Source organism: Pteropus alecto, unplaced genomic scaffold (assembly GCF_000325575.1).
Source record: "Pteropus alecto unplaced genomic scaffold, ASM32557v1 scaffold5, whole genome shotgun sequence".
NCBI lineage: Eukaryota > Metazoa > Chordata > Mammalia > Chiroptera > Pteropodidae > Pteropus > Pteropus alecto.
This window is the reverse complement of record NW_006441953.1, coordinates 9,519,011-9,543,754: the sequence shown is the minus strand read 5'-3', so window position 1 is coordinate 9,543,754 and position 24,744 is coordinate 9,519,011. Positions and strand designations below refer to the sequence as shown.

Below are 24,744 nucleotides of genomic sequence, written 5' to 3'. Positions count from 1 at the left end.
TTTAGAATCCACTGACCTCTGAAAAAAGTAAGTCACGCCCCAAGGACAGCTGCAAACAAAAGCGTTCCTAAGCCAGATTCCTTGTTGACACTGGTCTCTGGTTACACCCCAAGCATAAAAAGGAGGAAATTCAGTCTTCAAAGCCAATGCTTCCCCACTTTTGTCTGAACCCAGCAGAATCCCTTCCCCCACTCCATCCTCCATACAAGGCTTGCACTGTGAGGTCAAAAACACAAATGCTGCTGCTGGGGGAGGCATTTTCAGGTTACACACTATATATAGCTAAAGTAACTTACAGATTTGGTCTCATATTACTCACCTTGGGGAGGGTTTAAAGCCTTAAACAATTTTCTCTCTAGCATGCCTGGTTGTGAATCCCCTTTCCAGTCCAAAATCCTTTCTTGGCCCAGACCCCAGGAGTCACCTTTCAGAAGAATTTGGCCACTCCCAGCTCACCCTCTTTCAGCCTCTTCACAAAAGCAGAGACTTTTCCCAAGGGTTCAATTCTGCCCCCAAAGAGGCAAGGTTACATGGCTGACATCTCATGAGCAATTACCTTGTCCCTGGAATTCCAAAGGCCTTTCCTTGGACCTTTTGCCGTTTCCTGGAGTGTGAGTCTCCTATTTTTCCAGGCCAGGACGCAAATGCCAGACCCGAATGAAGTGCCTCCCCACGGCACACCAACAACAGATTTCACATCAACAACAGATTTCACTCATCCACCCTGATGCATGTTCTCTTGGCCTCACCATCCTTCTTAACACAGCGTCACACGTAGCCCTGGACCTGGGGTAAGATGCAGGAGCACTTGTCATTCTCACCCTGAGCTGTTCCATTCACCTACGCGAACCAACTGCGTTATTTTTACAGAGAGGACTGAAGTCCAGAGAGTGGAGGCCGTGTACTAAAGGTCAAAGTACCTGTTAGGGTCGGAGAGGGCAGGGATCCCTAACTTACAGACCCACCAGGCTTCTCCATAGGCACCGACCTCCACACCTTCATTCCTCAGAGTTTTTCTCCTCTGGTTTCTCTCTTGATTGTCTTACCTTTAGAATCTTTCATAGGGAGGTATTTTTTTTTTCCCCAAGGTTTCCATCTGGACCCAACCCATAGGCACATCTCAGTAACTTCCTCCTTGTTCCACTTAAAAAGTTCACTGCTCTGTTCCCTCAGTCTAACTTCTGGGGTCACACCCCTCTACTGCCCCCCATCTTGTCTTCATTATGTTGTAAGGAACTTTAGAGTTCCTAAAGTATAGTTATGTATAGCACCCCACTGATGATCATAAAAAATCTTGTGAAGTTGTCAGGGAAGGTAGTACTTTTTCTACATTTTCACAAATGCAGAGGTTGAGAGGCCAAGTGAGGGGCTTGGCCACACTACCCAGTGGATAAGTCACATAGCCCAGGGGTAGGATCTTCAATCCTTACCTCTGTTTTAAGTATTTTTTGTTCTCAATGTCCTCTCCCTCCATAGAGTGGTCCCCAGGATGCCAATCATTGCTCTCGTCTATCTTTTCCCCCTATACATTCATTCCCTTGGCCTGAAGTCATCTGTCAACTTCTAAGTTTATATATATATTTCTATTTTTTTTCCCAGACATTTCCATACTTGGATAACATCTTAGGAGCCCTATGCCTCCTTGAGCACGCCTACCTTACTTACTATAGCATGCTGTGAGAGCTTAAGGGCTAAGAATATGAAATCAGACCTGTATCTATATCCTGGCTCTGCCTCTTACCTACAGTATGACCTTAGACGAGTCATTTAACCTCTGAGAGCTTAAGACTCTTCTTCATTTGTAAATTGAAAGTATGACTATCTCACAGGGCCATTGTGAGGATTAAATAAGGGTATGGTGGCACAGAGTAAGTGTCCCATTAAAAAGTAACTATCATCTTTATCATTATCATCAATGACATCATTGATATCTCTTACCTGGGATGGTAATGCTCTCCTAACCACATCCTGCCCCCAAGCATACCCCTTCCCACTGTTTGGGCCATCTATAAGTTATCTTTCACATATACACAGGCCTAGAAGAAAAATTAAGGAAAAATTATGAAAAATGTTGCTTCTATACAAATATAAGCAAAAGAATTTAAAACACACACACACACACTGAAATTCCACCTACACACTCCCACCCTTCATCCCCCAAATAAAACCCAGTTGCATATTCTGATCATACCTATCATTAAGAAATTGATCACTTCCCAGATAAAAGTCCAATGATCGTCTATAATGCCTTCAGGAAGCAGACTGGGCTCTAACCATATCAAGTCACTTGATATTTTCCGAACACAGCAGATCCTTTCTGCAAAGAGGTTAAAACTCTGGGGTTCAAATCCTGGCTCTATCACTCTATCTGTACGACTGTGGGCAAGTAGCATAATCTTACTCTGCCTCAATATTTTCACAATTAAAAAGGGGAGAATATCTGCCCCAAAGGTTTTATATGAGAATTAAATGAGGTAATCCACGTAAAATAGTTAACAGGTGGCTGCACATAATAAACTCTCAACAAATACTACACATTTATTATTATTAGTGCTCATATGCTTTTCCCTTTGCCTGAGCTAGTTCCACAGGATCTCACCACCACTCCCTTCTTGCTTCCTGTCTGTCTAGTCATCAGCAAGATACCTCTTGGATTGATGCTTCTAAATTCCCTTCATGGCAGGTACATACCCTTTCTTTAGCCCTTTCTGCTCTGAGCTATCTGTGCTTGTTTGCCTAGAGGCCCCCTTTACGATATCAGGAGCATCTTGAAGATGATAAGCCTCCTGCCCACTGCAAGAAAGAAGAGAGGAAGAGAAAAGATGGAAAGAAATGATGCCCAAGCTGTAAACTCTATAATCTTAACCCTTAACCTAAACAAAAACTTAATGTTAAAAAGCATTATACTGACTCATAGGTTCTCAGTACTATCCTCCCAAGAATTGTTTCCACATATTTAAGAAACTTCATTTACATCACTTCACATCTGCCTCCAACTCCACCCCTCAATCCAGAATCCACTTAAGGAAAGGTGTTGTTTCAGCTGTACCCTTTCCTGACATTCTCTTTTGGAATTTTTTTTTTTTAAAGATATTAAATTGTTAACTACTATGAATTTGTTTATCTTATCTAGTCTTCTTTATCTAAAGATCCTGGTCTGTTGGCAAGCCACTTTGCTTTGGAAGAGCATACTGTGCAGGAGGAGGAACCACAGAAGCCAATGCTGAGAGAGCCACATATGCATAAGCCTGCGTCTAGCGACTGTAAGACTTATGACACACACACTCACACACACAAATTCTTGGCCCCAAGACCAGGGCATTTTATTTGCCATTATATATGTTCTTTCCAGGAATTAAATGCCTCATGGCAAATGAGAAAGAAGTAGTTTTCCCACATCACCACCTCCTCCTACCAGCTCCACCAAATTCATACTTTCTACACATCTATTAAAAATAAGAGCTACATAAACAACTTAAAGTAAATGAGAAAAACTCAGTGTCTCCTAAAATTGACACTTCTGCATTTTGCAAAAGAATATATACATCTCATATCCTCTTTTGTTTGTCAAGACACACACGGAAAAAAAAAATGGGGGGGAAATCTAGATTCTGTTTGTTTTAATCTGGAATGCAAATGACAGGCGCCAGCCCTCCCACCTCACAATGAGTGCCTTGGAGAAATGGTGATGTGCCAGCAGTGGGGGCAGAGCTGTTTTTAAAGAACCAAAACAAAATTGCAGGAACTGGAAGGCCCAAATGTTTGTAATGTCTAAACTGGCTAAGAAACTGTGGCGTGAAAGCCCATACTTACAGAGACCTGAGTGGCCCAGAAGTATAGAGATATCTGGGCTGAATCCTGTAACAGCAGGTGCAAGTTACAGATGGGAGGTTCAGTTGTGGGAATACGCCAAGTATATAACAAAACTCAATTGAAGGGAGCCAAGTTTAAGATCATAGCTCAGACAGGAATACAGGAGGCAGCAAATTCCATAGGATTTAGGTATAAAAGGAGAATTGCCATATTTTTTCTTTAATAGTTAAATACTGAGTAAGCAAAAGTAGCATCATATTTACTTTTTCACTGAGTACAAATTCATTCTTTAGAAACAAAATTCTCTTGTATATCATTTAGTTCTCCAAACATTTCAGAATCAGTTCTATCTTCATCAAAATAAAAAGATTAATTTTGTTTAAAGAATGTTTATAAAAATGTGTATACTTAAAGTCCAAGTATAAAATGAAGCAAACAGAAATATCCTAATATTAAAACAACACAATCCTAACTTAAATCATAGTTTTGCCTATTCGAGTCTCCAGATTGACTTGTACTGGTGGAATGGACGGGGCAAAATGAGACAGAAACTAATATTTTTTTAAGACTTTCCAATACGCTAGGCACTATTGAGATTCCTTACTAGCATGTCTAATCCTCACAGCAGTCTTATAAGTTAATTATTCCTATTTTACAGATGAGGGCACCGAAGCTCAGAGAAGGTAAGTAACTCCTCCAAAATTACACAGCTTGTGGATGGCAGAGACAAGATTCGAATTCTTATAATTAGAACTTTTTCTTTGATACAGTTATAGAGAGCCCACATACATCACTGGGTATTACAGAGAATATGAGGAGAACTTGATACTAATGAAAACCTTGTTAAAGTGAGGTGGTTTTGGATTAGATTTTACTATTTATTAGAGAATAATTTCTGGTGAAATTTTTATGTATTGTATTTTTTACATGTCAGAATTTGTACGTAGAATTTATAATTAAGTTTGCAATATTTTAAAACTATTATTTGTTCTAATTTAAAGACATTTTCATGTCTTTCTTTATATTTTTTTATGGCATAGTTCCAGAATTGAAAGTGAAAAAAATTCTACTTTAGCATGTTCTCTGCACCTCCAAAGTTTCTTAGCTGTTACCAGTAGCTCATATAAAAACAAACATGTGAGAAATCTCTAAAGTAAAAATTCAGTTTTAAAAAACAGCTAATAGGCACTGGAAGATATTTTCTAGAAGACAATATCAATATATAATTATTTTAGGAAAAACTATAAATTTGTTTAAAAGAAAAAAAATTAAATAACCAGATTAGATCACTTAGAGAAATAAGTACTTTTCTCTGCCCTACCCCAAGATCATATTGCTATTTAACCTGCTTTTAAACAAACAATAATTTTTAAATATTTTCTATCCTTTAAGCAAATGCCTACCACAGAAGCATAAAAAACCCTTGGCAACATTCCAGAAGAAATTCACCCTGCATAATGCGTTCTAGCAAACGCTCAATAGCTTTCTGGTGAACCTGCTGGCTCAGTGTGCACTGGAACAGGATCTGAAAAGAACAAAAGAAAAACTGATAGGCATTTTCCTTTTTGTTAGTCTGGCGAAGTAGCCCTCTGCTCATTTTAGCAAACTTTCCAAGCTTGGAAAAACGAACATGCGTGTGGCTAAGTTACAAACTCTGCCCTGGGCTCTGGTGTAAACTGTTTTACTACCTTCGATTCCTCAAAATTCAAGTATAATTATATTGTTTGTCTTTTCATCTAATAAAATGAGATTAGCATTTGGTTCATTTTGGAGTGAAATTGTTTAGAGGAATGTATTCTTCCAAATGACTAGAAGGACTGTCATAACGAGAATGCTTAGATTTTGTATAAACTCCATATAATATTAAAAAGAGGGAAACTAGAGGGATAAACCTCTTCGAAACATTTCAAAAGCATTCGTAATTGGCTAAAGCTATTAACTTCTCTAGATATTTTTTCAAGGATTTTACTAATCACAAAAAAAAGACTTTAAAATAAAATCCATGTCCCTTCTATAAAATGAAATAGATGTACATTTTAATATATTATGCAACTTTTTCTTAGGATGAACATTTCCTACTTAAAAAAGATGACTGGACATTTTACATGTCTATGAAACTGTAGTGATACATTTGGCCCCAATTATCTCTCTGGGCATGGAGTGGGGGAGGCAGGGTTGGGCTGAGCTGGCACAGGGTGTGTACTGAGAGCCTGTTTGACCTTAAATGCCCTGAATGGAGGAAGGGGAGGATGGCTGGAAAGGTAAAATTTTCTCTATTTGATATTCTAGGGTGACTGCATAGTGCTGAAACCAAACCCACCTTGCAGAAGAGACACTATATATCCCAATGCCACTCCTGGGGGAGAACCAAAATCCTGGAGAAGAACTGAAGTCAGTAACTAGAACTTGTCTCAGAGGCCCTCCTATCATCAGCGCCTGTTTCTCACAGGTCTCTTTCTAGTTCCCTGGGCCACTGAGAAGAGTGCAATAGAAGGACCACTGGCTCAAGACTTAAAATGTAGACTTTTGTGGCATCAAGGAGATGCACCGACAGGATTAAAGAGAAAGGACTCATCGCACAACTTTAATGGCTAAATATAAACATTTAAAATGTACTGTGCTGGTTGTAACATTCTTTTGACATTTCTTCATTCATTACTGTGCTGGAAGCCTCAAAAAATGGAAGAAACCCGGCTCTAGGGACCTCTGAGAGGCCCTGGCTACCAGGAAGTTATGCGATATATTAGGAGAAGGCAAGCTTTTTACCAAAAAAACAAAAGAAAACAAACAAAGAAAAAACTCTCAACTGCTTTCTTTCTGCAGCAGAAAGCTGGGCCTCGAGACTCCCAGTCACCAGAGCAAATCATCAAAAGCAAAACCAGCATAAAATAGATGAAACTAAAGATATCTTTGACTGGCACCCTTATCCTGATCTCCTTTCCCTCCCCAAAGGTAACTCTGATTATGAGTTCAGTGTATTTCCTTCTAGGTCTTTTTTTAGAAACACACACACACAGACACACATACAAACACAGAATAAATGATCTTATTTTATGTGTTTTTAACATATTTGATATATGCTATGCATATCTGAAAAATTCTTTATTCGTTCAACAATATTTTGGGACATATTCATGTTGCTACATATAGATTTATTTCATTACTTTCAGCTGTTGAATAATAATCATTTGAAACCACCATTCTCATTTAACCATTCCCCCTTTGAAGGATGTTCAACATTTGTCTCGATGATCTGGTGCATTCTTCCAGCCCACTTGATCTTTTCTTTCTCTGAAATCTGACGGCACTTTATTTTTCATAGTTGTTTCATGTTTGTGAGGTCTGTCTCCCAGACTAGAAGGTAAACTTTCTAAAGAGTAACCTCTATGCCCAGCTTCTAAATACGCATTATATAATAATTTGGTAAGGAATGAACTTTGGGCTTTTGACTTCCTCAGAAAGCTTAATAGCAGCTTTGTACTCACAGAGATTCAACAAATTCTATTTATTTATTTCCTTCCCTTTCTTAAAAGAGAGATTTTATATTTTCAAAGTTTCAACTAAAATTCACTTCCCTTCTCATCCTAAATTTAAGGTACTCAACATCATCTTAAGATAGTCCATATCCTAAAAGAACAAACTAATCAAAAAGAGACTCACAAATATAGAGGACAATCTGGTGATGGTCAGAGAGGAGGGGACTTGAGGGGCTCGGAGAAAGGGGTGAAGGGTTAAGGAAGTACAAATTAGTGGTTGATAGATGGTCACAGGGATGAGGAGCACGGCATAGGGAATGCAGTGAGCAGTAATATAATGGCTAGGTGGAGAGCCAGAGGAGAGAAAGAGCAATTAGGGGGATCGTTTTATAAACTATATAAATGTCTAACCAATGTACTGTATACTTGAAACTAATAATAAAATTTAGAAAAAAAAAAAAGTCCAAATCCTAACACTGGCGATACAATAAAGGTTGCACCTTTTAAAGATGAGTGTGTGTGTGAGAGAGACACAGACAGACAGACAGACAGACAGAGACCGAAACAGAGCCAGAGAGACAGACAGGGACAGAGAAGAGGAGGAGGAGGAAGAGGGGGTGGGAAGAGAAAGAAAAAGGGGAGGAGGAGGAAGAGATTGAATGGAGCCAAAACCCACCTCAGGGTGTGGCCCGAGGGCCCCTGCTGGCCTGGAGGCAAAACCAAACACAAAGGACTGATTCTCTTTGCGAATGAAATCTGGAAAACAAGCACTTTTCCTTCTTTCCTTTTAACAATCTCATCCTGCCATTTTTACTTCACACTTTTAGGCTGCTGCTATCAAAATCAGTTTTCACTTCTTTCCCTGGAAATTTTGCTTTTGACACTTTAGCCATCCTTAAAAAAAAAAAGAAAAGAAAAGAAAGAAAAGAAAAAAAAATTTTTAAATGCCCTTTCTAGGGACAGCGAAGAAAGTGCAAATTCTCCCATCCGCTCAACAGAGATTCTCCAGACCACTCCATCAGACTCTGGATTATGTCACAGAGAGCTAGTCTGAACCCAGAAAACCTTGCCAAAGACTCAGCCATTACATTGGAGAAGACGTGGAAGTATTAAGGCTGTGGAAGCAAGTAGGCGTGGAGGAGCCCTCTGTGTTTGTGTTGTGCCGTCTTTTCATTTTAGGAAGTCATTTTGATTCTTTCCTCGTCCAAGACAAATTCAGCAGAAGTTTTCAGCTTTTTAAGTTTAGTCCCTTTGCTCTGAGTCCCCTCAAAATGCACATATACTCATACACAGGCAATTCTGCAAAGAATTTCAAGGACTTTAAAATTCCCTGGTATCTAGAGGAGCCCAGGTTAAAAAGATCTAAACTAAGGTAGGGCTGCCAAGAATCCAGATGTCTGCAGAAACAGTAAAAGTGACAGGTACTGTAAGCACTGACAGCGTTAGGTTCACTGAAGGAGGAACGCACAAGGCCTCAGGGGTTAAGCAAGATTTACTGTAGCAGAGCGACAGCCTGGCTGAGCTGAAGATGGCGTCAGCTCCAAATGTGAGGGGACCTGAAACTTACATGGGACTTCAGGTGGGCCTTTTGGTGGGAATATTTGGAGCTGGTAAATGTCCGGTTCCCACACAAAGGTAAGGGAGAAGTCTGGTTCCCACACTACAGGGGGTGGGGTAGGGATTGGGCCCTCCTGGACCTAACAGACAGTAGTGGCAAAATGAAGCCAACCTTCATATTTGGATATTGGAGAAAGAACTGCTGATGCTGAGTTGGTCTTTCAGACACGCCCATATCTATCGTAAATAATGAGAGTAACAATACATCATCAATATATCATCGTCTTTGGATGTACAAGACATGACTATAGTGATAAGGAGATTTTCTCACTGAAAATGTCTACACCTATAAGAAGTGCTAGAAATAAGTGAGTAAATGATCTTGCCTCTCAGAGCCTTTCACCTCAATTTCTTATCACATATGTTGCATCATTTCTTTCAGTAGATACTCTATCCTCAAAGTCACTCTTAGTCTTCTTCAGCTTCAAAGACATCTTCCTATGTTATCTTCCCTAGACGTAATCTATTCTAAACCCTAAACTATTCCAAAAACCATATACAGCAGGTCTTCAAGTAACATCATTTCTTTCAATGTCATGTCATTATAACATTGATGAGATGCTGTAGGGACTTAGCTCTTGTTAATATCAATTAGCCTATGGTAAAATCGGTTTTGTAATAAATTATTTCACTTAAAGTCGCAGAACCTATTGAGGATGTTAAGTGAGGACTTACTGTACTCATAAGATTACTTTTATCGTAGTAACTTCCATTATTTACAGAGTGACTGCTGTGTCAGCTATGCATGCATGTAGCACTTAAAATATACTATGTATATGTATTAAATCCTTACAACAACCCTGCTATGCAGATAGTAGTATTTCCACTTTTTAAAGATGAGAAATCTAGGGCTCAGAGAGAACAGAGTTACTGAAGGTAACAGAAGAAGGAACTGGCAGAACTGTGTTCAACTTAATTCCATTGACTGCAAACTCTATCTCAGTTCTGTTGGCTGAGACCAGAGTCCTGTTTTTCCAGATGATTCTTGAAATTACAAAATTTACAGTTTATATGTGTTCTTGGCCTTCTTTGACTTATAGAATATTAGGGCAGAAAAAGATGGTAGAGGCAAACTTGTCTGACCTTCACACTTTACAAATGAGGAAACTGACACTCAACAAGGATGAGTTACCAGTCCAACCATGGCCTTCTCTTGTCTGGTTCTGAGGGGGCAGGAACCACATTCTATAGTAAGTAATTTCATGCTTCCCCTAACATAGCCCTAGATGCACCAAAAGTCTTTATGTGGACATTTGATGACCATTCCAAAAGGAGCAGAAACTTAGGTCCAGAGCACCAGAATGACCAGAGCAAAGGAGAGCCAAACTTAGAGGGCATCTACCTCAAAGGAAATAGAATAATCCAAGGTTTGCCCCTCCCCAATCCTCCCACAGGAAGCCAAGGATGTCTCCCAGTCAGCAAAGCCAGCAATGAAAACAAGCCATGTGAAATCACAGCACAGGAGGCCCAAGAAACCAACACCTGCATCCTAAAACCACTTCTACAGACAGCAGTGACATGCAGTCCAATAAAGCAGATAATTTCAAAGCCCTTCACTTTAAGACGGTAGGAGCTGGAATGAGGAGGGAAAGAACAAGTCAGTGCTTGAAAGCTTGCCTTTAGGTTTGTTATCAAGCTAGAATAACAAGCGATTGCCATATTTCAAATGTGTTTTTAAAAGCCCTAAATCAGATAATTGCCACCTTGCATTGTACTTGAAAATGCAAAAATAGAAAAGGAAGAAATTGTCTAAGGGCAATAAACCAGGGAAACAGAGACGGGGCAGAGGTGTGGGCTGTAGACGATTAGTACAGATGCTTGTAAACACTTACTGTGTGACATAGTTGACAAGCCCTGTTAAGAGCAGAGAACTAAACATGGTTCCAGTCTCTCTCTGGGAGAGAGAAATAATAATAGAGCAAGAGAATAAAGAATGTAACTGTTTAATCAGCATTTTATTTCCTAAAGAAGACAGTTTAGGTGACAATGCTTTTAACATTAATTTTTATCGCTTCATTACACTGTTAGGGAACATCAAAAACACAAAGTACTATATTTAATAGATCATACGTGAAAAAGAGAGAACACACTAGTTAGGTCAATGGCCTAGGCTTGCCTGAATTAGTTTTAATTGATTCATTTAACACATCCAAGCCATTCTGGGCTATTCTGTAAATAAGTATGATTAAATACAAGATACTACACAAATGTTCAATGTAAGTATGTATATATACATGTATAGAGAGAATATGCACATAAACATATATAATACATATGTTTTGTTCAAAACATATGTATTATATATATGTATTATATATGTTTATGTACATACCTATATATATTGAATATATTGTGACCACTTGATATATCCAGGTACTGAGCTGAATAAGCTAGTTCACTGGGCTCTCAAGGTATAAATCCTGAGACCTCTCAGGCCACATGTACTATTTGCTCAATCTGTAAACACATAATTATTGAACTTGCCTTCTAAAGTAACACCACACCCTGGATATGATGCAAAACCCAGCATTACGAGATAAGCTGTCTCAAGTTTCTGCTCGTTATAGTGCCTAAAGTATTTGTTCATATGCCCAGGATCTGAAGCAGAAGTAAACAGTCGGGCCAGTATTGTAGGGACACCTGTGTTACAAAATCGACTTTCTTGCATTGTGAAAGCAATGAATGAAGTTTGGCAGGACTCCTGTAGGAAAGCCGAGTTGTCCCACAGCACCTTGGTCGAGCAGGACTTTGACCTTATGCCTCTCTCCCTAACCTGCCTAGGTCAGCCTCCTTTCCTCGGGTATCAGATCTAAGCTCCAAGTCATGGTTCCCAGTGCCACACCTCACCTCCTGCTTGTCTTCTGTCCACACCCTCACTCAGCTAAGTGAGCCTCGCCCGCTGTTCATTTGCAGGTCTCTCAGATCTCCAAAAAGGCCTTTGCACAGGGCATTTAACATGCCTGGACTAATGACTCTTTTTATCTTTAAAACTCTACAAAGTCACTTCTTTTGTGAAGTCTTGTCTATAATTAGACAGAACACAATGTCCTGGATAAGAGGCTGTCGCACAATTTCGCTTTGTGGTTAGGTATGATTTTTGATATCCTCCCCTCCCTACCAAGATGTGACATAGCTGAGTGATCAAGAGCAAGAATTTGGGAGCCAGATGTTCAGGGTTTGGATACTGGATCCACCACACGCTAACTATACTTAGGTTTCCTTGACTGTGATAGATACAGATGATGATAGATAGATAGATAGATAGATAGATAGATAGATAGATAGATAGATAGATAAAGATGGACAATCAAAGAGCTTTGTGCAGTGAATGCTACATCAGTGAATCCATAATAAATGTGATAATAAGTGGCAGCCCCTATCTGCCTTGGTGTTCAGGATGATAGAGGCTGTCTCTGTGGTGAGCTGCAAGGGCATGCCTGAAATTGCTGCAGCCGCATAGGTCAATTGTCCCAGTGGAGGGACCTGGTCTGGTGTGACCAAATGCACAATTTCAAGAGAAGGCAAATTCACATCTCTGGATTTTAAATTGTTGGTTTACATTTAAAAAATTTATGTTTGAGCCAAAGAAAGCATATTTAGAAGCAGATTTATCCCTGAAGTCACTATTTTGTGATCTCTGACATTTGTGAATCTATAGCGGTGTATATGTGCTTCCATTTTTCTGTGTTTCTCCTTCCTCAACTCAATATCCTAGAGGCAGCTGAAAGTATGAAGGAGGTATTCAATTAAGACCAGCTGACCAATGAAGGTTTTTAATGAACAGATCCCAGTGGAACTTTTCTGAATGAAAACAAGGAGTAACTTAGTCACCCAAATTTACTGCTCTCTGCATTTGTCTTTACTTCAGGTCAACAAACCAGGTCCCGGGAACACAAAAATGAACAAGATGTAGTCCCTGATCTTGAGGAATGTACAGACTTGTGAGGGACACAGAAATAGACAGCTGTAATGTTTACAAAATACGTGGATACGTATTATCATGTGATTTTATACCCAATGTATAGAAGAAAACTGAGGCACAGAGAGGTTAAGTTCTTTGCCTGAGATCACTCCACTAGTAAGTGGAGTCGTAACAAGAACCCAGTTCTGCTGACTCCAAACCCAGGGCTCTTTCTGCTGCATGTTAATGTTCTAGACAACATAATGCTTGCCTGTGACACCGGAGAAATCACGCTCATTAAAAGGGCTGATATCCAGTGAGTTAGATTGAGGCCTAGATGGAATCGTGGCATGCAAGCTTTGAAAAGCACCTGTGAATGGTTAGGAAAATATTTTTCTTCTTGTTAAATATAATTTTCCACCTACCAAAGAGAATTTGATACCCCTTTCAACAAAGCATAATACCATATTTAAAAAAAAAAAAAAAGGATAAAAGAACGAGGTAGTGAAGGGAAACAGAGATGAAAACCCTGTTTCAGAAAAATCAAGGGTAAGAATAGGCAGCGCTACCGTCTGATCTCGGAAGCTAAGCAGGATCGGGCCTGGTTAGTACTTGGATGGGAGACCATCAAGGATGCTGTAGACATAAAAAAAAAAAAAAGAAAAAAGAAAAGAAAAAGAGGGGATTGTAAACTGACAAGGTCCTTGTAATCTGTGAGGTCAACCAAGGATTGCTTTGCCTAAAAAAAAAACCAAGGTAGCATAAATGGACACAAATCCTAGCTCTGAGCTTCCTGAGAGACAAGGCAAACTGGGAAATGACAAAGTTATTGCTGTTTCTAAAAGAAGGCATATGAATTTTAAGTTTAGAGTTTAGTATCACCACTTGTTCCCTAATTTCTGAATCACATGGCTAAAAAATCAATATTTTTATGAAAACACTTATTTGAAAATATAGCATTTTATAAAAATAAAAGTTAATTTGTTATATGTGCAAAGTCAATGTTGATCAGATTTGGAAATTTATGACAACACACTGTGAAAAATAAAAGAAACCTCGTTTAAAATGGAGTCATGGAGTTGGGAGGCTCACACACATGCCACTCAACACACACTACTGACCCCAACAGGAAAAGAGGGCACCTCGCATCTCCAACAGGAAGTGATACTACTTTACTACTTTAGCAGAAGGAAGAAACGAATCCTCCTTGCCCAGTAACAGTTCAGAGACTGCCATAACTCAGCCAATAAAAAGTCACTACACTACTTTAAACTTTCAGTTTCTTCCAATGAACTTGTCATTTACAACAGCCCCTGCCAGGTCCATAAAAGAGCTTTCACCTCCTCTGTTTCTCTGGACTCGGGCATGGTTTCCCATCTAGACTGCATGTCCCAAATTGCAATTCTTTGTTGTTTCTGAATTAACCCATTTTGCTGTAGAAATACCTGGCTATTTGTAAGAGGTCAACATTACTGACTAGCATATGATTGGCAATATTAATGGTTTGGCTTGTTCTTCAAAGGAAAATAGGAGAATTAGCCTACAGTTTAGAAGGATTATTTAGCAGAGTACTGTAACTATAATTTTGAGGATAGGGTGAGCAAAGAGTTGCTCTCTTCATAAACAGCACATATTTCAAGTTCTTAACTAGGTGAACTATAGCCGAAATGGCACGTCAAACACAAGAAGACATTCAACAGCTATGATGACATTTCATCAATCATTCACTAATTCAACAAATTATTACTGAGTGTTCACAGAGTGGGCATTCATATACTGTCCTCAGGGATGGAGACAGAGCAGTGAACAAAACAAATATCTCTGCTTTCATTAAGCTCTCTTGAGGCTAAGCACAGTACGTTACACAAATTAAAGATGGAGATATATATATTGTTTATGAGAGAGCTGGAGTTCTCACGGTGATACTGTAATCCAAATCAGTCCTCTGGAAAGGCTACAGCCCTGTGTTACTGCAGACCTTGAAACAGATGCTTCGCTTTTGTCACAAAACTATCTAGAGCATAGGAACAGCTGGGAAAGGGAGGAGCAAACACCAACCCTAAGGGCCACAGAACAGGGCTGGAGTCTGGCTCTCACCTTTTTAAGCTGACAAGGGATAGAGAGGGATTGAGAGTGGACCCGCCCTCCTGCTGCGGAAGCATCCAACGAACACCTTCTTCAGCTTGATGACATGGTCCTCTTCTGCCCCGGAAATGGCTTTAAGAAGCACCTAGAAGAAGAAGAAGAAAGTCTATAGTAGCCATAGAAGAAGCTGTTAGAAAAAGTTAAAAAAGAAATAAATAAGGATATTTAAGACCCATACGGGCATTTACTCAACCAATATTTATTAAAGCCTTACTAACCATGCAAAAGATTATGCTGGGTCCTGGGGAAATTGGGGTGGGGGTAGTCCTGCCCTCATGTCTTTTACATTCTAAAAGAGAATCAGACATCAAACAAGTAATTAATTAATTAATTAGTTAATTAATTAAAATTAGAACAACTACTAGGAAGACCTATTGGAGGCGACAGAGCTATACGAGGGCAAATTTACCTAAAGCCAAAGATACTAGAAACCCTTTTAACATAGTTCCACTCAGCTGCTCCTCTCTCTCTCAATCTCTCCTCTCTCAGACAAACACACACACACAAACACACACACACACACACACACACACACACACACACACATTCGTGCACACACAGGCTTCCATAGCTATAATATAATCGGGCACCTCTTGTCTCCCTCTTTCAAAGAAGCTAGTTTGGTGCTGGAAATGCCAAGGATGCTATTCGTTCTGTTTTTTAGGCCAACAGACTGGAATCTTGGTAAGTCCCATAGCCAGGATCCCTACTCAGAGTTAAAATGCAGTCAGGAAGAAGGAAAATGAATAGATTGATTACATCTTTCAACATCTTCTAGATCTGTGAGTTTATGGTTGCGTTTGTCCCTATCGATACGGAATTAGAATGTGCCGGTTTCAAATTTAAACTTGCCAGAGAGCACAGTGTTCAAAATGAAAATGACAGTTTTTCACTGGATTATGTGCTGACCTATAGCAGCTCAGTGTTATATATTGAAGTTAAGCTAAACTGCATAAAAATAGAAGGTGTAAAAGCTAAAATTAAAAAATTAAAACTTAAGAGTCTGTATATGGTGAACTCTGATTGGCTATCAAATTATATTAATCAATAATGTCAAATTGGAAAGAAAACATAAAAAAACAAGGAACATTATTTTGGATAAAGTGTTGATGTAGGCAGATTTTAAAACTTTTTAGTTATGTAAGTACATATTTGTAGTAGGTAAAAGTTAAAGATTACAGACAAGTATATAGAAGATAAAAATGCAGCCATTTCTAACAACTAAAACATCTTCTATGAAATGACTATATCAAAATATATTTAGCCAATTCTCTATTATTGGGCATTTATGATTTTTCTAAACTATATTAACACTAATGTTTCCATGAACACCTTTATACATTCATCTCTGCACACATCTCTCATTGTTCTCCAACGAAAAACTCTCAGAACTGGAATTTCTTAGTTGTATAGTATTCAGAAGTTTAAAATCAAAATTAAAGCAACAGCTAAATTCAAAGTCACTTGAAATATTTTTAAGGCGCTTACTACAACTTCAAACCTAGGAAGCATACAAAAATGGAAAGAAAACAGTATTTCCATATAAAAGTCAATAATAATTTTACATATATATAATTTCCAGACTCTACCATGTCTTGAAACCTCCCCAAATACTGACAGACAGCAATACCATATGGTTATAGACACTTCTCAGAGAGCAAGCCTGTTTCCGATTGCAGTACAACAAAGATGGTAACTGATTGTTTCATTTCTGAATTAAAAAGGCTGAACAGAAAACTAACCACACCAAACGTAGATAATATGTTTATATGTATACAATTGCATTGTACACAACAGAAGGATACTGAACTGAAAAATGTTTTCTTTGTTTGGCCATGGGCAAAGTCATAATTTTTGAGGAGAAAGATACAGAACTGGAGTTTACAGATTTTTTTTTTAAATTTAATAGACAAACGAACAAAGCGCATCATTCATAAATAACCTTAAAATAGGAGAGAGATATAATCTCTAAATAAGAAATCAACATATAAAGCAAATGCATTTAATCTGATTTTTAAAAAGTCTGCTCCATTGGTCATATTTTTCTTATTTTGCACTGAGGTGTGAAAACTTGCATTAATTCACAAACTCTTGATTGAAAATAACTCCTCTTGGTAATTACTAAGTCCTTTCTAGTTCTAAAGTGCTATCATTTTGTAATTCTAGATTTTAATTTAAGTTCTATATAAAAAAGCAATTTGCAAGGAATTTTAAAATTCAGTCTCTCATACTTACAGGCTGCTAACGAGTAGATTCCAGAAAGGAAGTGTGGCCATTTTCCCATCCAATGGCCGCTGGAGAGGGCCTCCTATGGCCAGCACTGGACTGTGCAACGGGAACACAGAGACACAAAGCACAGCTTCTGCCTTCAGGGGTTTCTCACCTAGAGGGAAACAGGATACTAAAATAAAGTGGCAGTGGGATATGACTAGTGACATAATGTAGAAGGTATGCCTGGAGGCATGGAGCACTTGGGAGCAGCACTCTACCCAGACTGTGGTGGAGATGGGTAGTAGGCCAGATCTTCTGGAGAAAGTGATGCTTAAACTGAGTCTTGAAGGGCAGGACAAGCCTTAGGCAGCTAAGGTTGTCTTTACAGGAAAATGAGCAACCCCTGTAAAACAAACGTGTATCAGAAAATAGTGGAGAGTCCTAGGAACTCCACAGCCTGGCAAGTTCCTGTGTGGGGAGAGCCTATGAGTTGGAGGATTGTTGAAGACACTGTAGAGGCAGGCAAGTGGCCAAACCAAGGAGAACCTGCAATGCTAAGGAGTTTGGACTTGACCTCCAACGCATTGGGACATCACTGAAATATTTTAATCAGGGGAGAAAACTGAGGCACATCTTACTGTTAGCCTCTGCCCTCATCTCAAATTTAAAGTCGATCTGTACAAAGGAAAAGAACTTCAAGGTGAAAAATTCTTGTTACTTTTATTTTTTAAGAATGAGGATAATGTAATACAAGTTTGTTAAAACAAATTGTAAGAGTATAGAAGTGCACAAAATAAGAAAATTTCCAGCCTCCCCCACCTCCACCCCCTCAACTAAATCCTACTCCCCAGAGTTAAATTATTTTGAGTTTCATATAAATCCACGTATATATTTTCTAAATACATACAAAAGTATTTTTATATAACGTATTTTTATGAGTTCTCTTATAGAGAATATATCGTGCTACATATATTGTTTTGCAAATTGCCTTTTTCTCTTAATATATTGTCAGTATAGATCAGTCTCATTCTTTCGGACTTCACAGTATTCCACTGTAGGTTATGGCTATGCTTAACATTTTAACATTTTCTTGTTGGTAGTCATTGAAGCAGTTTCCAATTTTTTAGTCATTACTGCAGTATACATCCTTGACTATCTGTACAGCTAAGTTTGCTATCCTAAAGGACAGTTTCTTAGTACTAGAATTACTAGGTTAAAGAATCTAGGCATTTAAAATTCTAAGAGCTACTGCCTAGTTGCTCCGTAAAAAAGTTGTTCTATTTTATGCTCGTTCAGATTATGCAAGAGTGCTCATTTTCCTCCACGATGGCCGAGCTTTTGAATGTTTGCCAATCTGATAGATGAAAGATGTTATCTCATGGTTGCCTCAATTGGTTGTTAGAGAGCTTGACTATCTTTCATGTATTTATTGGCTAAATATATTTATTGTGAATTCATATTTATCTATGAATTGCCTTTCTACAAACCCTACAGGTCAGAGATGTCTAATCTGGGGTCCCAGGGCCCCTGATATACGATATGAAATTTTCTGTGTGTATTGGATGTGTATTATTCTCAGGATAAGACTCAACGAACATCAAGAACCACTGATCTTAAACTCTGTAGCTGAGAGAAGCAGGGCTAGAAGGAAGGATGTAAAAGGAGGGAGGGCAAAGCTCTGCGACTGGTTATGTGCTTGTACACACACACACACACACACACACACCTTTTACTATTTTACCCTCATTTCTACTGGGCTTTGCCAATAGCACTCCTTCATTTCCCTCCCTAGAAAACTCCCAACCCCCATAGGGGCTACTAGATCATTACAGACTGGGCTCACTTCTTACTAATATTTGTACACATACCATAGAGAAAGCTGATAAACAACTCAAGATGCTTCTTTATTTATATTTTGGTTCATAAGAACATTCGAAAACCTTATATAAAAAAGCCGTAGCCTATTTATTTGAAATCACAGAAAAGCCATTCTGTTCCATCTCCTAAATATTGCTCTAACTTACTCACATCTCCTCTCCACTCCAGCCATCACATCGTGCTTTCTCCACTGCAGCACTCTTTGAACCTTCCTCCCATGTCCTCTCTGCCATACTCCCTAACCCACTGTTCACACTTTAGCCTGAGCTGCCTTTTCATTTCATCACCCCCCAGTGTGCAACCCTCTCGTGGCTCCCCTTTACTCTTGGGCTAAAGAACCAACCCCTTAAGGTGTGAGCCCACCTGGAGCTACCTGTTCTGCTCCACCTACCTCTCCTGTTCTGCTAAGCCTCTCTTCCCTCACCTGGCTCCAGCCACACTTGGAACACTCAGGCATTCTCTCTCCCACTCTGTGACCTTTGTAATTCTTTTTCTTCTGCTTGAATGCTCTCTCTCCCACTCCTCTCTTTCACTGAGTTAGCTTCTACTAAGCTTAAAAATAACTTCCCCAACCTGCCAGGCCAGGTCATGTGCTGCTGTTTCAGGTTTTCCTAGAACCCTCCCCTTTTTTTCCTTCTCAATTATCCCAAATTTGCAATTATATAGTTCATTAACATCTGCATCCACTCTGGCAGGTGAGCTCCAGGAAGACAGAAATAGGATCTGTTCTGTTCTCTGAAATTCCAGTGCTCAGAGCAGAGCTGACACAGAGCAGATAATCAATAAATACAGTTGAAGGGAGGGGGAAAGAGAATACTACTATAAATGATCCTTTGTCGGCCTTTATTTTCCTCTATGCTTTCCTTCAAATTTGAGCAGATACTAATTATGTCCTGGATACGGAAATTGGCTAACTCACTCTGCCCATTCCAATTATTTATCAGGAACCTATTGTGTATGTACTAGGCACTTTTCCAAGAGCTGGGGGTAGCCGAGCGCGGGTGGTTAGTTGGGGGGCGAACCACAGTGAACAAAATAGATCTTTCCTCTCCTTCTGGAACTTACATTCTAGGAGGAAGAGGAAACAGATAGTAAACATAACAGATAAGTACATTATATAATATATTTAGAAGGTGAAAACTGCTGTGGAGAAAAATAAAGCACAATATGTTGGATGTGAAGAGAGAAGAACGGGGAGCTAGTTCCCATTCATTGTATGTTAAAAAAATTAGATTGGGGAGACCAAAACAGAGGGAATGTGAGTACTCTCAGGAAGTTTAAAATAAATTTGAGAAATACATAGATACCGCTACTTATCGACCTTGCTACTGCGCACACCCGTGAGTGAGCTGTGTTGAGCGGCGCGCCGCAGGTTTGCAGGGGCCCTTTCCACTCCCCGAGTCCTTCCACACCTTCAAAAACGTCACACATTCACATGTTCCTCTTTTCCTCTGAACCCTCTACTCCTCCCTGGCAAAGTTAGTGTATCTTTCTTCCACGTCCCTACGACATTTTGGTCATCTCTGTACTACATCATTCTTCTCCCTGTTCTGTAATGATTTATGTTGCATGCCATCAGCCCCGCTAGAACACAGGAACTCCTCAAGGGCAGAGACCATGTTCCAGCATCCAAAATCTGATCATTTCCAGCACTTGGTAACATAGAAAGTGCTCGAAGTATTTGCTAAATGAGTGAATGTAAGAACGGATACGACTGAACAGAAACAGAATGCGTGTAGCTACTGCGATTAGAATGCATCTTGCTGAGTTCTCCAGAAATTCTCCACATTCATGTAGAATACTCTTCAGCCCTTCTGGCTCCCTGGAATATTGGAATGGTCAGATAGGTCGTAGGATACCTTTTCCCATTCTCTTTGTTTTAACCTATTTGGCCTATATATTAATATATTTAAAGTGGTTTTCTTGCACACAACATGTCATAGAATCTTACTTTTTTTACCTAGTCTGACAATCTTTGACTTTTAATGGTCTTTAGACCATTTACGTTTAATGTAATTATCAATAGGTTGAGTTTAAATCTAGCATTTATTGTTGGTGTTCTATTTGTCTCATCCTTTCTTGTTACTTTTTTCTTCCTTTCTTGCTTCTTTTGAATCAATTGGTATTTCTTAATATTTCATTTTATCTCCACTGTTGGTGATGTGTGTGTCTGTATTATATATATATATATATATATATATACACACACACACACACACACATATATATATATCCTCTATTTTATTTTTTAGTGATTTCTCTACACTTTACAATATTCACTTTTGACTTATGTTCAAATAATATTATACCACTTCATATATCACGTAAAACCCTTACAAGTATAGACTGCCATATCCCCTATCGTGTCCTTTAAGCTACTGTCATACATTTTACTTCTACATATTTGATAAATCTCAAAAATACATTATTATTTTTCTTTATACGTCAAATTAACTTAAAAATTTTTTAATGGAACAAAATCTTTTCTATTTGCCCACATATTTACAATTTCTGGCACACTGTATTTTGAATTTTCATCTGGTATCGCTCTCCTTTGGCTGAGTAATTCCCTTTAATATCTTATAGTATATATCTCCTGGCAACAAATTCCTCAAGTTTTGTTTGTCTGGTTAAGTTTTTATTTCACCTTTGTTTTTGAAGGACATTTTCAGAGGTTATAGAATTCTAAGTAGACTTTTTCATTTAGCACTCTAAAGATGTTACTTCATTATCTTCTGGCTAAGCAAAGTTTCTGAGATGAAGTCCATTCTTAGTCTCATATCTGTTCCTCCACATGTAATGTTTATTTTTCTCTGACTGCCTTTAAGATTTTTCTCTTCAACACTGGTTTACAGCAATTTTTCTTACACACCATTAATTTTTTCCGTGAGTTTTTAAGCTTCTTGGACTTACAAAATATAGTTTTCGTCAAATTTTAAAGTGTTTCAGCTATTATCGCTTCAAATATTTTTTCTGTCTCCTCTTCCTTTCCTCATGTGTGGTAGACCATTTGGTACTATCCTACAGATCACTGAGCCTCTTTTCCTTTATTTTTTCAGTCTTTTTTCTCTCTGTGTATCATCTTGGTTTGATTCAATTGCTATGTTTACAGGCTCATTAATATTTTCTTCTGCAGTGCCTAATCTGCTGTTAATACAGTGAAATCTTCAGTTCAGATGTATTTTTCATCTCTAGAAGTCTCATCAGATTCTTTTTTATAAATTTCATTTTTCTTCTGATTCTTTTTATGTTTTCCTTTAAATATTTATACATAATAATAAAATCTGCTTTAACATCATTGTCCACAAATTCTATTACCTTGTCATTTCTAGGTCTGTTTCTCTTAACTCTTCTTCTTATATGTATTTTTTGCCCACTTTTACCGTGTCTAGTAAATTTTAATTTGATGCTGACATCATTATTATGGCATTATTAAGTATCTGCATTGTGCTGTCTTCCTTTAAAGAGCATTGAGCTTTGTTTAGGCAGATGGTGAAGTTAATTGCTCATCAGTTTGATACCTTGAGGACCTGTTTTTTAATTTTACTACAGAGAGGCTAAGCTGTGCTATCTAATATGGTGATCACTAGCCACATGTAGCTATTGAAATGTGACTAATCTAAATTAAAATGTGCTACAGGTACACAACAGATTTTTAAGACTTAGTATTAGAAAAAGAATGAAAACTTTCTCATTAATAATTTTTATCTCATTAATAATTTTTATCTCAATTACATATTTAATTGATAATATTTTGGGTATATTGGGTTAAGTAAAATATATTTTTAAAATTAATTTACCTATTTATTTTTACTTTTTTTTTACTGTGGTTTCAGACATTTAACATTACATATATGGCTTGCATCATATTTCTGTCAGACAGTGCTGATCTAGAGTAGAAGTCAAAACCTACAGTCCACAGACTGACCATCTGTTTTGGTTAATAAAATTTTATTGAAACACAGCCACACCTATATGCTTATGTATTGGCTGCCTATACACCATAATGGCAGAATTGAGTAGTTGTGATAGAGACCATATGACCTACTAGCAAAAAAAATATTTGCTGTTTGTAAATTTAAGAAAAAATTTCCAACCCCTGTTCTAGAGTATCTTTTACTCCAAGGATAGTTTGAACCTATTACTAAGGTATGATTACTTTAGGGCCTCCACTGAATATTCCAAGGATGAATGAGGACTCACACCTTTAGCTCGTTAGATCCCAACATTTTCCCACTTCATGTGTGCCCTGGGATTTATCCAGCTTACAACTCATCAGTCTTTTCTGCCTAGCCTTTTGGAGTGTCATGCTATACTTATATCCTGGTATTCAGCAAAAGTACAAGAGATGCCTATACATATTTCTGGAGCTCTTTTTCTATATAACATCCTCTTCCTAGAACTCTGCCCCACTACTTCTAGCCACCTTACCCTCCCCAAATTCCAACCTCCATCTCATCAATTCAGTGAGGCTGCCAGGATCTGTCAGGGTCTGCCCCTTTCTGGGCCTATAGTCTAGAAGCTGATTGCAGGCAGAAAGGCAGGGCAACTCTCAAACTCGTTTTGTTTCTCTTCTCTCAAGGACCATAGTCTTACATAGACTGTTGTCCAATGTCTGAAAGACTTTGATTTTTTATTTTATCCAGCTTTCTAATTATTTATGGTGAATGGCTAAGTCTGGCCCTGTTACTCCATCATGCCTTGAAGGGCAAATCCCCTCTACTTATCTTTTAATAGGTGCATTTTTCTACATAGTGCATTCTGTCCCTTCAGACTTTCCAAAGGAGATTTGTTGGATTTGACTGGTTTGTGTGGAGATAAAGAGTTAAGTGTCAGACCCTTCCCGGTGGGTTTGCCTAAGTAGTTGCTGATATACTATGTTATTGTTGACCTGGATTTCTCATGTCCAGGTTATGACAGGAAGGATGGGCTATGACAGAAAGGACAAAAGGAGTTTATAGGAAAATTTGAAAGCAGGTTAATCTTGAGCTGTGCATTTTTTAATTCATTTGTACATTTATATCAGGAGTACAACAAACCTATCAGTGGTCCCAGAAAGGATGTGCCTTTTTTAAGAACACGTAAAAGTGTACAAAGTGATCACCAGTACAAAGTGAGCTCCAGATGCTAAGTTAAACAGATAAAATTGTCTACCTGTAGTTTAGAGTTAAAAGAAATAACCAATCCAAAATATAGATAAGTGATAGATGTAGACAGATAAAGTAGATTAGATAGGTGATAGATAGATAGATAGATAGATAGATAGATAGATAGATAGATAGATAGATAGAAAGAGGTTTGCATTAGTAGCATTTCTTTATTAAGGGGTGAAATGCCAATTAATTGGCAAAAACCTCATTAATTTTCTTGTACTTGATTAGAAAAATTTTAGATAAATGTGGGGAAAGAATCCATTTGTTGAAAATAGGAAGAGAAATAATCATTTAGCCAAAGGTGAGAATAGTGACAGAAAGGGTGGGGAAGGGCATAACATTGCAGATATGTCAAAAATAGGAGATTTAAGAATCAGATAAAGAGACAGAAAGTTAAAGCAGACAAAGTAAAAAAAAAAAAAAGGAGGCGATGATGGAAAAGTAAAAGATTCGGGGCACAATAGTGCCTGGTTTGTAGTAGATGCTCGGTGAAAGTTGGATGGATGGATGGATGGATGGATGGATGGATGGATGGATGAATAATTAGAAT

The 24,744-nt window shown here is 38.3% G+C and overlaps 1 long non-coding RNA gene across 2 annotated transcripts in view; it reads right to left on the bottom strand.

The window, feature by feature from the left end:
* Positions 1 to 17,331, bottom strand: part of LOC107196187 — a 61,443-nt gene extending 44,112 nt beyond the window's left edge. For both annotated transcript variants that reach the window (XR_001517547.2, XR_001517548.1), the window contains exons 1-3: positions 17,188 to 17,331; positions 15,171 to 15,241; positions 14,905 to 15,037 (exon numbers count right to left, since the gene is read on the bottom strand). This is a non-coding gene — a long non-coding RNA (uncharacterized LOC107196187). The remainder of the gene's footprint in view (positions 1 to 14,904; positions 15,038 to 15,170; positions 15,242 to 17,187) is intronic.
* Between the last annotated feature and the right edge of the window lie 7,413 nt (positions 17,332 to 24,744).